Source organism: Leucoraja erinacea, unplaced genomic scaffold (assembly GCF_028641065.1).
Source record: "Leucoraja erinacea ecotype New England unplaced genomic scaffold, Leri_hhj_1 Leri_213S, whole genome shotgun sequence".
Classification (NCBI taxonomy): domain Eukaryota; kingdom Metazoa; phylum Chordata; class Chondrichthyes; order Rajiformes; family Rajidae; genus Leucoraja; species Leucoraja erinaceus.
The window spans coordinates 102,501-118,214 of record NW_026576114.1 but is presented as its reverse complement, the minus strand read 5'-3'; positions in this window follow the sequence as shown (position 1 = coordinate 118,214).

Sequence of the window (15,714 nt, the reverse complement as noted above, 5' to 3'; positions counted from 1 at the left end):
TTTTTCAAGCAAAACCTCACCTCATTTACAAATAAAAATGGAAGTGATATGCTGACCTAAGACTAGATATGCAGCTGTTGGTACTTTGTATTTTGGTCTTTCAAAGGGACTAGGTATTGCCAAAACCACGCAGGCATTAGAGCAAAGCTCACTGGCATTTTAAGATGCGTCCAGAAAATGCTTCACCAGGTCATTTACCCGGTTTTCCATAAATCTTGATCTATAAAATGAACAAAAAATGTTTAATGAAATTAAATTACATGACTTTCTTAAGGTGGCTTGGGTATTAAGCTAAGCAAAGTAAATATTGCAAATGTTTCACTGTAATATATGGTAAGTAAATATTGCAAATATTCCAAAATTCATACTTACAATTTTAAACACGAGGCTGAATGTAATGAATCTAAAGTACAGAACAAATATCTTCAAACTATTTGCTGACCAGACCAAAGATAAAATATCCTATAATGGCACAAATTGAACCTGACCATAAACAACATTATTGAGTTCATATTTTAAGCTTACACTCACAGCATCACTACTGATATTGCAATTATGTCCATACAATAGGATGCATGATACGGCTTTCCATAGATTTTCTTAAAGATGGAAGATGACACTGTAAGTTTATCAAATTAAAGTCCATCCCTCCTTAAGAAAAACCACCATCAAATAATATAATATTCAAGCTTAAATTATACTCAGGCCTATATAGCATAGTTTATTGCACAAATTCCACAGGGCTTTTATATGGACTTGCTGATACTTGATCTTAACCATGTGCCAGTTATTGTACCTCTATGCAGGCCATGTGCTCTGGGCGCGACATGGCCACATGGCATTGGTTCTAACGTACATTATCAACTGAACACTATAACTGAACCATGCATGATATCCCTGCATTATAACAGCAAACTAGTTGAACAGCAGGGACTCGGTGTCCATTTAGGGAGTGTCTGGTACCTGTAGTGCAGCGGACTATTTGTCTGGCCTAACCCATTTTGTACTCTGAATTCAACTTGTTCAGTTGACGTTATTTTTGAGTGGTACATTACTCGTCTATATGCTAGCCCGTTTCTTAGGCCCTTTGTGGTGGGTCTGGCGGGCCTTTTGCAGTGGAAAAAATGTCTGCCGTTGGTGTTGTTGATATAGACGCGGCAGTGAGCACCCCATGGTAGTGGATTGAAGTGGTGCCTCACTCATCCAATTAGCACCCATTGTTTGACCCCTTGGGGAGTCCCCCAGGTGTACACGCAACGAGTGGTACCAGGCAGACTCCCAATTCCGTTCATTTCAGGTGACCCCCTGCACACTCCCTTAGTCAGATATTGATACCTAGTTCGTCTAACCTAATGTCTCTGGGTTGACGGTCTAAAACCCACGCGGTCACTGGGAGAACGTACAAACTCCCTTCAGACAGGTTGCAAGTAGTGGAAGCAGGCCGGGAGACTGACAAAACCTCCAGAGCAAAGTCTACAGATGTTTCCGTTCAGGTTTCCTAAGTGGGACAGTGGCATAAGGCAGCAGCTCTACCTCTGCGCCACCATCACGCCCTGCATGATATGAACCTGGCTTCGGATTTTCCGGCTGATGTCCAACTCCAGGGTCGGGTGCACCGGGAGTTTCACGCAGCTCCGGGATCTCCATGTTCTAAACTTGAAGACCTCTTTATCTTTGAAGAATATATGACCGGAAATTATTTTGTTTTGGCTGCAGTTCCCCTTGTTGTACTTTAGTATTCCGTGTAAGATCTGAGTCTGAATTCCATATAATCTAACCACTTCTGTTTCTGCTACTGCCATCCGGAGCTCACGGTTACCTGCCATTTACTGCCATTTCCCACAGAGACAGGTTTCCCTTTGGCATCATTCACTGCCAAGGTGAGTCTAAACGCAAACGAGAGGACTATCACATCATATTCCACATGGGTACCTGCAAACTATCGGCGGGGAATCATGAATTCTCCAATTTCAGATAATGCCACAGTGTTACTTTCCATCCCCTCCTATCTATCCTGGCGCTCCCACACCCACTATTTTTATCATAAAGCGCCCAACCCCGATCACCCTATCCTCTGTCCCGTACACATTGCCCACCCACTGCCCACCCACACACTGCCCACCCACACACTGCCTACCCACACACTGCCCACCCACACACTGCCCACCCACACACTGCCCCACCCACACACTGCCCACCCACACACTGCCTACCCACACACTGCCCACCCACACACTGCCCACCCACACACTGCCCACCCACACACTGCCCACCCACACACTCCACCCATTGGATTCACTCACCCTCACTTCTTATCCACTCATTCTTTTTGTTCTTACTCTCTGTCCACCACCCCCATTCGTCGGCTTCACTCTGCCGCTTCATTTCCTATCAGGGTCGGAAACTGCACCCTTTTGTTCTCCACTTGCTACCTCTCAGCCGCTGGTGATATCTTCACCCTTCCCTCCTCAGCTGACTCTTATCTACCAGTCAAGCCCTCTTCACCTGTATCCATCTATTGCATGCTGGCTCTTGCCCTACAATTCACCTCCCTATCTATACTGCCTGCTTCCCCTCGTCTCATTGAGACGTTGAAATATCTGCATCCGAATCCCCGTTTTCCTCCACAGATGCTGCCCGACAGCTCAATTTCTCCAACAGCTCTACTTTGTTGCTTTCATCATCTGCAGTGTCTTGTTGCTCAACTTCTGCGTCTTGCCATAGGGCTCCAGTGGCAGTATCATAGTTCCTGAGCCATTCCTGCAAAGATGTGCATCCGCATAATGTCACAGAGTAACACCGTGTGGAACTTGTTCCGTTGATCCAATTTGTCCATGCCGACAAGCTCGTTCCACATACCATCCACCCTCACCTGAAAATTATGACCCACAACTTCGGTTAACTTTTCCCTTCCCGCGTAAAATCTTCAGTTCTTGAAACCCATACCTCGGGAAAACGACTCCGTGCATTCATTCTATCCATTTATCTCATGGTTTTGTACACATTTGTACATATTATACAAATCTGAAGCATTTGTTTCACAATGTTGAGTTAATACTCTGTCCTATTAACTTCCCTTCTGGAGTAAGTTACTCGAAAATCCTCTCGAGGCTGCAGGTCAACACCCATAACACTAAAAGGTTGGCGGTGGACTTAAGGGGGAGAGAAACACCCCTGTCCCCTGTCTCCATCAATAGTGTCGATGTGTAGTTTAACAAGGAGTACAAATACATTGGAGTTTATCTGGACAGTAAACTGGACTGGTCCAGGAACGCTGAGGCCCTGCACAAGAAGGGACAGAGCCGGCTGTACTTTTTGAGAAGGCTCCGCTCCTTCAACGTCTGCGGTAAGATGCTGCAGATGTTCTAACAATCGGTGGTAGTCAGTGCCATCCTATTCGCTGAAGTGTGCTGAGGCAACAGGGTGAAGGCCGCGGAAGCCAACAGGATCAACAAATTCATCAGAAAGGCTGTGTCCGTCCTGGGGGCGTAGTTGGTTGCATGGGAGGTGGTTTTCAAGAGCATCCTGGAAATACAGCTCACCCCCTCCATGACACACTAGTCAACATGAGGAGTACATTCAGCAACAGACTGGTTCCACCAAGATGCAATATAGAACGCCAAAAAAGATATTTTCCCTGTGGCTATCAAACTGTACAACTCCTCACCTTTCTGTCGTGGGGTACAGTGACTCCCCTCCCCCCAGCCCAACCCCCCTCCCCAATCTTTTCACACACCCAATCTTTTCCACTCGTCACATTATTTTCATGTTTGATGTGACTGTTGTCAGATCAATTTCCCTCCTGGGATATATAAAGTTCCATCGTAAGGTATTGTAAAAACATTTGCATTTATTTGCCGATGTCTTGTTAAAGGTGGATGGGGTTGGGGTTCAGTTGTGGTTATCAGTTGGAATGTATTTTGCCCTGAAATGATTTATAAGAAGTAACGAAGGGAGCGCACTATTTTGACCTCCATCTATTTCTAAACCTAGACTGATTTTTGTGCAACAAGCATGGGTATGGAACATTTACAAATGAGCAGGGGAACATTGTAAGCATTGATTTCTGGATGTTGCTTTAGAAGCGCTTGCACGACGGAGTGACGCCAGTGAATTGGCTTCGAACTCTCTCTTGGTAGCAATATCTCTTCAGGAATGATTCACTTAAAAGCCACCGGCCTGCAGACATACAGTACTTCAGGATTTTGTTTTGTCCAGGACTGTACCATGATATCGCATTCAATGTCTGCGGCGATAGGGTTAAGTGTGTTCTCATGCTTCATTCTGAGCATTGTCACATTCCAGTGACAGCAATCTTACACTGCAGGGAAATGCCAATAGTAGCTTTTGCGTGTAGTAAAAGAATCTGAAATATCTACATTAATTTTCATTAACTTACTGATATAATATAAAATCATGGAGGCAGGGGACAAGTTTGAAAGAGACATGCATGAGTTTTAATTCAGAAAGTTTATCTCAGCAACGCTTGTTAAATAATGTAATGACACGTGTATGTAACGAGACACAAAGTTCTGGAGTAACTCAGCGGGTCAGGCATAATCTCTAGCGAAGTAGTTTGATAGACCAGTCAGAATAAGGGGGTCGGCTCGACTGGAAACGGCACCTACTCAAGATGCTCACTGACCAGATGCAGTTACTCCAAAACCGTGGCTCTTTTTATAATCCAGCATCTGCAGTTGTTTATGCCTCTCGATCACATGACCAGCTTGTTTAATTCTTGTTTTCAATGCACAATGCGCACCCATTTCAGTATTCCCCACATTAACTCCATCTCTGGAGTGTAGAAACCACCCGCCATTTCAGCGGAGAAAGCAATGTTCCCCTGATTCGCGCTGAATCGCTCGATGGTCAGTCGAAAACATAATGCTAAGATCAACTAAGTTGGTTTGCCTGCATATGACCCATCTCCATCCATTCCCTACTTACACACGTGATAATAATTGAAAGGAAATAGTAAAAATAGAAAAGAGCCATGGTTTTCAAGGGAAATTGGACACTTTGGTTCGGAAAAAAAGGGAGATCTACAATAATTATAGGCAGCATGGAGTAAATGAGGTGCTTGAGGAGTCTAAAGAATGTAAAAAGAATCTCAAGGAAGAAATTAGAAAAGAAAAGCTAAAAGAAGATGACTAGGTGTTATGGCAAGTTGGATGGGGTGCTCGCTAAATCCATGTTGGGAGTTCCCCCCCAGCGGGAGAGTGATTGGGCAGCTGATCTTATTTTATTAAACTATACGAGGCGACTTAATTATTTTTTTATTTTCCTTGATTATTGTCAGGGAATAGCTAATTGTAGAAAAGAGCGATGGGGGGCGGAAGATTAGGAAATTGGGTTAACATTTCTTTTCTGGAGATTAAGGAGAAGGGGGGGGGGCTACAGAATTTATGGTGATTATAGGTCGAAACCATGCCTGGGGGCGCGGGAGTTAGTATGGAGAGCTTCGGCGGAAGAGGAAATTTTTGCGACATGACTTTTCGGAGATAATATATTTAAACAGTCTAGAGGAAAGTAGGCTGGGCGTGCCTGTACTGCGGTGACCTCGCCAGGATGCTTCTTGCCTTATGCAGGTTATTGAGGCACAGTAAGGTGAAAGTAAATCCAAAGGGTTTCTACGCTATATTAATAGCAAAAGAAATAAAGAGGGATAAAATTGGTCATTAGAGAGTCAGAGTGGGACAGCTATCTGCAGAGCCAAAAGATATGGGGGAGATATTGAACAATTTCTTTTCTTCGGTATTCACCAAGGAGAAGGACATTGAATTATATGAGGTAAGGGAAACAAGTAGAGTAGCTATGGTAACTATGAGATTCAAAGAAGAGGAAGTACTGACACTTTTGAGAAATATAAAAGTGGAAACGTCTCCAGGTCCGGACAGGATATTCCCTAGGACATTGAGGGAGGTTAGTGTAGAAATAGCAGGGGCTATGAGAAATATTTCAAATGTCATTAGAAATGGGAATAGTGCCGGGGGATTGGCGTACTGCGCATGATGTTCCATTGTTTAAAAAGGGGTCCAAGAGTAAACCTAGCAATTATAGACCTGTTAGTTTGACGTCAGTGGTTGGCAAATTAATGGAAAGGATACTTAGAGATAATATATATAAGCATCTGGATAAACAGGGTCTGATTAGGAACAGTCAACATGGATTTGTGCCTGGAAGGTCATGTTTGACTAATCTTCTTGAAATTTTTTGAAGAGGTTACTCCAGAAATTGATGAGGGTAAAGCAGTGGATGTTGCATATATGGACTTCAGTAAGGCCTTTGACAAGGTTCCCCACGGAAGGTTGGTTAAGAAGGTTCAATGGTTGGGTATTAATGGTGGAGTAGCAAGATGGATTCAACAGTGGCTGACTGGGAGATGCAAGAGAGTAATGGTGGATGGTTGTTTGTCAGGTTGGAGGCCAGTGACTAGTGGGGTGCCACAGGGATCCGGGTCCACTGTTGTTTGTCATGTACATCAATGATCTGGATGATGGTGTGGTAAATTGGATTAGTAGGTAAGCAGATGATACTAAGATAGGAGGGGTTGTGGGTAATGAAGTAGATTTTCAAAGTCTACAGAGAGATTTATGCCAGTTGGAAGAGTGGACTGAAAGATGGCAAATTGAGTTTAATGCTGATAAGTGTGAGGTGCTACATCTTGGCAGGACAAATCAAAATAGGACGTACATGGTAAATGGTAGGGAATTGAAGAATGCAGGTGAACAGAGGGATCTGCGAATAACTGCGCACAGTTCCCTGAAAGTAGAATCTCATGTAGATAGGGTGGTAAAGAAAGAGAGAGTACAGAGGAGATTTACTAGAATGTTGCCTGGGTTTCAGCAACTAAGTTACAGAGAAAGGTTGAATGGAGGGTTATGATCTGAGCGCAGGTACATGGGACTAGGGGAGAATACGTGTTCGGCACGTACTAGAAGGGTCGAGATGGCCTGTTTCCGTGCTGTAATTGTTATATGGTTATATGGCAATAATATAAAACATTCTTAAACTTCACTGTCATATTTGCCCTTACCACCACACTGGGAAACGTGTTCTAGGCACTCACCACTCATGTATACGTGACTTGCACCGCACATCTGATGTATACTTTGCCCCATTCATCTTAATGCTAAGGTCTTTAGACTGGTGACATTTTCTATGCCTGAGTAAAAGGTTTGTGACTATCAACATCCTCTCATAAAATTATTTTACTTCTATCAGGTGCGAGGCTACCTGATCTCACATGTCCAACACCGCCCCCTCCGCCCCCGTGGGGTACACTTGTGCACCATATGTGCTTGCACTATTGTCACATGTATTTCATCAGGTTGCCTATCTTAGGACAGTTGTTTTGTATCACGCGACACAGAATTATGCTTGATCAATATCTTCAGCATTGGCAAGTACATTCTTCAGGTCGAACCTATTATCAGCATCATCATGAGTGGTGTTATTTCTACCACGATACGTTTTTACTCTTGCTTTAACGCGTCATGTCCACCATGCCACAAGCTGCGTCCATGACATTTTCTTCCATCTCTTACCCTGTTATTTATATACTTACATCTAGTTAACAGGCTCCTCATAGCCTTGTAACTAATTTACAGTTACTCATACCTTTGTCCTGCCGGCGCAACATTGCTTAGCTCTTTGCCTCTCGACTTCATGGATGTAAACTTCCCCATAGTTACGTTAGCAACTTTGGTCCCTTGCACAGGAACATAGCACGAACCACTTCACAAAGAACCGTTTCATTTTCCTATACGCAATTCCCAAATTGGCAAATTTTCTCTTTTCAAAAGAATTTAATCATTGAATCGGGTGCCATTTTCTCCTGTGGAAATACAAAGTTAAATCCCACGGGAATACTCGCACAGTTTTATCAATCGCCACGCCTAACTGAATGATAACGATGTTACCACATTCGGTCGCTGTGCAAAGTGGCGATTATTTGGAAAAATCCGGAATTTCCCACTGATTGGAATGAGAGTGCACAAACCCATGGGGATATGGCGGGATTGACCCAGCTTAAACACATAGTCGCGGGGGGAACCATTCTGTCTCGTTTGTAATTTACCGTTGCTGCTTTCCCACCGCGAGGGTGGACATGAGAGGCCCCGTTTATTTGGAGATTCCGCCCTTCCGATCTTCGTGTCTGAGATGTGTACTCGATTAGAAAGTAGGGAAGCCCTGCCCCGATGCGATTATCCCTGGCCGATCATCCTCTATTTATTAGTCTTATAAAAAAAAGTGTTATTTTGTGCCTCCAGGTCCTGTCATATTAAACAACACACAAACATTACAAGGGGACAGCCATTATGTTTTTCCGATGGAAAAAGGCCCGCCAGACCCCCGCCACATGAGTGGGCCTAACAAACACATGGGATAAAGCGATATAGAACGACAAGGAATCCACTCAAAAAATAAATGCAACAAATGAACAAGTTGAGGTCATAGTAAAGACAAAACGGGTTTTAGGCCAGATAAACTAGTCCGCTGCAACGAAGGTACCGCCACACCCCAAAATGGACCCCTTGCTTTGCCAATACTAGGGCAAGCCTAAGGATATTGTGTGGTACCAGAAAAACCCATAGTTGAAAATGAATCTGATTCACACATTGGAGATATAAAACGCGCAAGTCTAGTCGCAAGCCTAGATATTCAAAGGGACCGATTTAAAACCAGGTGGGTATGATCAAGTCATCCGCCTTGGAAATACAACAAATCATACCCAACAAACCTGCTAGAACTAACTAACTCCATTTGCCTTGGGTCCGTATACCAAGGCCAGACTTGGTCGGCGCCCTTTGCGGGTACGTTGCGCCGGTATGGCCTGCTTTTGGATGGGGGCGCGTGGCAGTGGGTTGTGTGGGGTGCCGGTTGCTTGTGTTCTGATAGGCACAGTGATGGTCACTCGATCATCGTCCGCATCCTAAGGCATTTCTGTCCGATCACATAGGCGTGTGATCGGAATTCTAAGCCCTTCTCGGTAACGATTCCCCAGCCCCCCACCTACCCGTTATTGTTTCCGTGTGTCATTTCTCCCCACCCCACATGTCGTTTTTCTTAACCAAATGTGATCACCCTTTAGCGGGATTCCCCAAGGCTCGAATGTTTATAAAGCCCAATGGGGTATTTAAAGGATTAATCAAATTAATATACTTGGTAAGTAACTATTCCCCTTTTATTTAACGTATTTTAGGGCAGTACCGTCAAAAAAGTTATACCCCCCGACCGCCGCCTCAAGGAACTTCTTCCTTCGTTATGTGGTCCCTACCAGCGTTGTAAATCTATCCACCCACGCTTTGAATTCGTAAATGAGTTAAACCGATAATGGCAAAATGCTTTGAGGTAGCAACAGTTCGAGAACGGTTGCCCAAGTAGACGGAGCTTGGTGCGGACGCTCTATAACTAATCCCTTGTTTGGGTGGAAATCTGCGCCGGCTTTAACTCATCTGATACACTTATCATGTTCCATTTTTCCTATCTACTAACAATTATCTGAGACAGACATACATAAACGATCGATCGAGAGGTTCGCCACTTGGTCATAACCCGTGTATTTTGAGGTTAGAGGAGCACTGAGTACTCTGTACAAAAAAATCGAAAGTTGTCTTATGGCAAAAAGAGAAATACATGTATTTTTCAGCTTTTGAAGCGAAATCAGCGTAATGTACTTGCGACTGTAACCAACCAGTTGTGCAGATGTGCGTATTGGTGTTTCTCTGGAATTCTTGTGTCTTCAAGTTCAACAAACCGCGGCTCACGCCCGCATTTTACACAAATTACAAAAATGGTGAGCGGCGATAATGTTTGAACCCCTTTAGACTATTTATTCCAATCTGTTACCCTTTTGTCGCTACTTATGTATATTTGGCTATTTTCACAGGGGAGTATTGTATTGCTTAAAACCGACAGCAGTCATTTTGAGTAACAGCTCACTGGCATTTTAAGATGCGGTCCCACAACCTGCTTCACCAGGTGCAGTACTCCGGCCCGCCCGGTGTTTATCCCTGCAAATCCTTTGATGTTTCACGGCACATGAAACAAAAAAAATGTGTGCCGTGGACACTTGAGAATGAAACGCTAGCACGGCGGACTCCTGTCCTCTACTTTCTAACGGGCGGCCTATTCTGTGGCAGTGGTCTCCCTCGTCGACTCGAATACGACATGCTTCAATCCGTCGCCGCTTTCTCCGCTGCTTGCCGCAGAGCTGTCGCAGCCGTCCCCGCCTCAGTCATCTCCGGTACGCGGGCGTCGCGGCTGCCACTGGTAGCCCCGGGCTTTTGTCACCGCCGCGGTGCCTATGCCGTGAGTTGCACTATCTGGAACAGGGCATCGCAGCTTGCTGCGAGCGCGTCCGCGGTCCTGCCGGTCGGGGATACGTGCCCAACTATGTGCATTTTAGATCTGGCCGCGTGCGGATGTCCAGCACACGGCAGACCCAGTAAATGGCCCAACGCACGGCGAGCGCGAGCGGCCTGGGCGCCGGTGGCCGTGGGCTCCCTTCGAAAGTTTGCCATATAGACAAAACCGGTTGGCCGAAACCGGTGTGGGTAGCATAGCAGCTGCGCGTACGTGCGCGTACACACCTTTTGCGCTGGTGAGATGGTGACAATAGGCCAGAGAAGGCGATGCATCCAGCGAGGGGGGTAACAGCGCAGCGGCGGTGCGGCTCCGTTTATCAGGGTAAGGCCGGGTGACAACTCGTTGCAGGCCGCGTAGGGTCCCCTCACTGGCGGCCGCCGGTGGCGTTGCCGCAGGCCAGGGGGAGCATGCGGCGTTTCTTCCCCCATGCTGTCGCACTGTGTCGTGCTTCTTAAAACGTTTACCCTATATTCATCAACTCGTGGAAATCCTCCCTCATCATGCGTTATATAAGTTATGTTGCCTAATTTTAAAAACAACTTATGCCTCAAACAAGTCCTAAACATGATATCTTTTACTGCAAAAAACTAACTACCCCATCCATGCCGATTTGATACATCTGGTTTGGCTGCCGTCTAAGAGAGCTGTGTCACAGGCATTACCCAATGGCCCAAAATATAGGCACAAAGCCAAATAGACACTACCAACAACTTATACCCTCTATTAAAATAACAGACCTCTCTTCTCCCTTCCCTCTTTCTCATAGAAATGGTTTTGCCGGAATATGGTCGGGATAGTAAGTGGTTAATTTTGGACATGAGACCACTTTGCAGTTTCACTAGCTGAAGGTGGTGGTTTTAAATATCTTTACTACAAGTATCTTTAATACCTAGATATTAGGCCTACTGCTCTAACGGACATCCTTCACGAGGGGTGTTGGGGTGGGTCCGGGGTACGTGCCAAGTCAAGGATTATCACTATTCTGGCCAGTGGGTCTTTGTATATCCTAGGTTGCGATTGATCATGTAAACCGATTTCTCGCTCATGACCTGTGTGCCTAGACTCTGGTACCGTCCGTCCTCTGCTTTCTAATATCTAGGCTGCCTATATGAAAGCCCAATGGCCCATTTGGGAGTGCTGGTCCTGGTCCCATAACGTGCAGCCGATAATATGACTACGTGTGACCCACCGAGTTGAACTTATATTTCCCCCCAAGGGCTGTCCGTAGATGTTCTCATTTAATTGGTATCGTAGGTTAGTTGAGTACCCCAATCTCTAGGCTTAGACTAGTTGAACAGCAAGGATTTATGGTATCCATTTGTGGCTGGTGCCTGGTACCTGTAAGCGCAGAAGGACTGTTGGTTGTGAGGTGCCGCCTAAAAATGCAGGTTTCTGTTCGCCATATCTGAAGTTCAAACTTAGTGCATTGTGAACCAGTTATTTGGTGATTCCTGTACGATAGCATTCGACCCTAGGGCGCGCTAATCATGCTAGCCCAGGTTGTTTTTTACGCGCTCATTGGGGGGCACGGTGCGGTCCATACGTGGCTCCCGGGTGCCTTTGACAGTCGCGCGTGGAAAAATGGTACCGACACATTTGATTGGTGTGTTGATTTAGTAGTCCACACGCCTGTGTGAGCAGTGAGCACCCCATGGTAGTGGACTAATGTTCCCCCGTAACCTATGCTCACGCCATCCATTAGCACACCCATTTTTTGGTTTGCCCCCTTGGGAAGTTCCCGTCCGGTTAGATATCACGCACCCGGCTTTTTTTTCTTGGGTACCCCGCAGACTCCCAATTCCGTTCATTTCAGGTGACCCCCTGCACACTCCCATAGTCAGATATTGGTATCTAGTTGCAGTGATGTATCTACCTAACAGCAGCTGTTGTTGATCTCGGTGCGTATTTGATATGTCTAGCCAAATCCACGCTGTGTTAGAGATGTGTGACGCCCGAATAGTACATACACACTTCCCTTCAGCCAAGCACACGTGTTGCTCGGGATCGGAACCCGGAGTGTTGATGTGTTATTATTAGACGTCTGTAACGGCAGCAGCTCAGCTTCACCGCCCGCTCAGTGCCGCACGCGATGATTCTATGTGTCACGTCTCCCTGAACGGATGATTGGCCATGGACCTGAGTGTTCAGTGATTTTCCGGCTTGATGTGCACAGGCTTCAATGCAGCGTCCAGGCTACCGCACACACACGAGTTTGTTACACAACACAGGTCCTGGGATCTCCCGACTGTCGTTGCTCTATAGCCTTGCAGCGTTCACCGTTCGACCTTTTCGTTAGAATATATGAAACCGGACAAGGGATTTGTGTTTGGCTGCAAGTTCCTTAAAGCCCCCCAAATGTAAGTAACACTTCAGGTACTTCCGTGAAAAATCTGGGTCATGTGGGCGTTGACTTTCCCACATTCATAGTCTAAGCACTCACATTCACTCTCGGTTTTCACGGTGTGCTGCCACTGACATCTGGCATATTCGCGTACTATACCTGCACGAGTTTTAGGGTTACATGTGTGCATTTGAAGTATTTCACCACAGAGAGACCCACGGCTTCTTCTACTTGGGGTCTCTACCTGTCCACACTGCCAAAGTGCCGTGCGCAACTCAATCACGGCATAACGAGGAGGACATATCCACAATCAGCTATTTCAGCTAAGGACATGGGTAACCCGCTGCAACACTATCACGGTATGGGGAAAGTGGAGATTCTCCCATTGTCTGCAAACGAATACAGGGCCCAGCGCCCGTGGAGTTGTGTATGTTTCTATGTCGGTTCCCGTCTCTATCATGTTGCCCTGTGTACTACGATACGACCCACTATTTGTTATTCATATAGCGCCCACACCCCCGATCACACCCACCCTATTCCTCTTCCCCTACCTATGATGGCACATTGCACACACCTACATACTCCACCCATGACCCTGCACTCCGACCGCACGTTTTACTCTCTTCCTTTTGTTCGTAAGCTCTGGAGTCACACCACACCATGTCCGTCGGCTTCAACTCTGGCCGCTTAATTTTACTCTATCAGGTTTCGGAAACATGGCAACTTCACGTGTCTGCTAGTCTCCATTTGCCACCTCCCAGCCTCTGGTGCTATCTTCACCCTTCCCTCCTCAACTGACTGTTATCCACCAGTCAAGCCCTGTTCACCTGTATCCATCTATTGCGTTTGAGTATAGAAGCTGGGATGTAATGTTAAAATTGTACAAGGCATTGGTGAGACCAAATCTGGAGGTATGGTGTACAATTTTGGTCGCCCAATTATAGGAAGGATGTCAACAAAATAGAGAGAGTACAGAGGAGATTTACTAGAATGTTGCCTGGGTTTCAACAACTAAGTTACAGAGATAGGTTGTATAAGTTGGGTCTTTATTCTCTGGAGCGCAGAAGGTTAAGGGGAGACTTGATAGAGGTATTTCAATTGATGAGAGGGATAGACAGAGTTGATGTGGACAAGCTTTTCCCTTTGAGAATAGGGAAGGTTCAGAACAAGAGGACCTGACTGCTTCAGAATTAAGGGACAGAAGTTTAAGGGGTAATATGAATGGGGAAACGTCTTTACTCAAAGAGTCGGTAGCGGTGTGGAATGGAGCTTCCAGTGGAAGTGGTGGAGGCAGTTTTCATTGGTTATCATTTAAAAATAAATTTGGTATTGGATGAGAGGGGAACTGCCATATGGAACCACCGCGCTGCACCAGCACCACGGGGACGGTAGAAGGGTTAGGTGCAGTGCGGAGCTGAGTTATGGTAATGAGTGGCAGGCAGGTGGGACTAAGGGGGAAAAAAGTTGTTGGGCACGGACTTGTAGGGCCGAGATGGCCTGTTTCCGTGCTGTAATTGTTATAGGGTTATATGGTTATTGCATGCTGGCTCTTGCCCCACAATTCACCTCCCTATCTATAGTACCTGCTTCCCCTCAGCTCATTGACAAGTTGAAGTACCTGAATCCGAATCCCAGTTTCCCTCCACAGATGCTGCCCGACCAGCTCAATTTCTCCAGCAGCTGTACTTTATTGCTTTCACCATCTGCAGTGTCTTGTTGCTCAACTTCTGCCTCTTGGCGTTGGGCTCTAGTGGCACTATCATAGTTCCCGAGCCTGAATGGTCAATAAACATTCCGGCAAAGATGTGCTTCCACATAATGTCGGTATAGAACGACAGAGGAGCTCCTTTCCCTGTGGCTATCAAACTGTACAACTCTTCCCCCTTCTGTCGTGGGGTAAACTGACTCGTCTGCCCCCATCCCACCCCCCTCCCCAATCTTTGCGCACACCCAATCTTTTCTATTCGTCACATTATATCATGTATCTTATGTTTTATGACTGTTGTCAGATCAATTTCCCTCCTGGTATAAATAAAGTTCCATCGTATCGTATCGTAAAAACATCTGCATGTATTTGCCGATTTCCTGTTAAAGGTGGGTGGGGTTCAGTTGTGGTTATCAGTTGGAAGGTATTTGAAAAATGAATGTTTTCCTGACATGAATTGTGGTAAATATCGAGGGTGTGCACTATTTTGACATCCATTTATTTCTAAGTCTTGAGTGTTTCCCGCAAATATGTTCTTCCACGCAATGTCATAGAGTAACACAGCGTGGAACTTGTCTCTTTTACCCTGTTTGTCCATGCAGACAAAGATGGTGAAATCCCCCCGCATTTGGCCCATATCTCTCCAGACTTTTCCCATCAATGTTACTGTCCACATGTCTTTTAAATGTTGTTATTGTACCGGCCTCGACTACTGGCAGCTGGTTCCACATATCATCCACCCTGACATGAACAATATGAATCCCAGTGTGCTGCCTGGTGATGAACAAAGTTTCAGCCGGAAAGCTGAAACTTGCGGTTTGATTGGTGTTGTATCATTGTAGTTACTAATACATGGTTTGACCAACCGGTACACTGCGCAAATAAAGATTTCCCACCAAATCTCTGTACACCTGAGAACAATCACCCAACCCATGCCACAGTTTCCAATGCTCCAGTAAATGGACGGATATTTATCGCACATTCACAGTCACAGACGGTAGAAGTAACCGTGAGGGGAATTGGGTAAACTGTGAGGAGGAAGGTGGAAGACGTATGAATGCAGAACTAGTATCACCACTTTCCCTCTGTCCGTTTAGATCACTTCCATTCGTCGGGCGAAGGATCCAAGATGTTTGTTTTGGGCAATTTAATGATCTTTGTCTAGAGCACAACATTGGAGTCTTCTGCCATTTGTCAAAGTCTAAACGAGAAAACGTTTGGCGTCTTTCCGACTGGTCGATTTCCACCCGTACGTTCAGCGGCGATTTTCTTTTTTGTAATTTCTAAATGTCAGCAT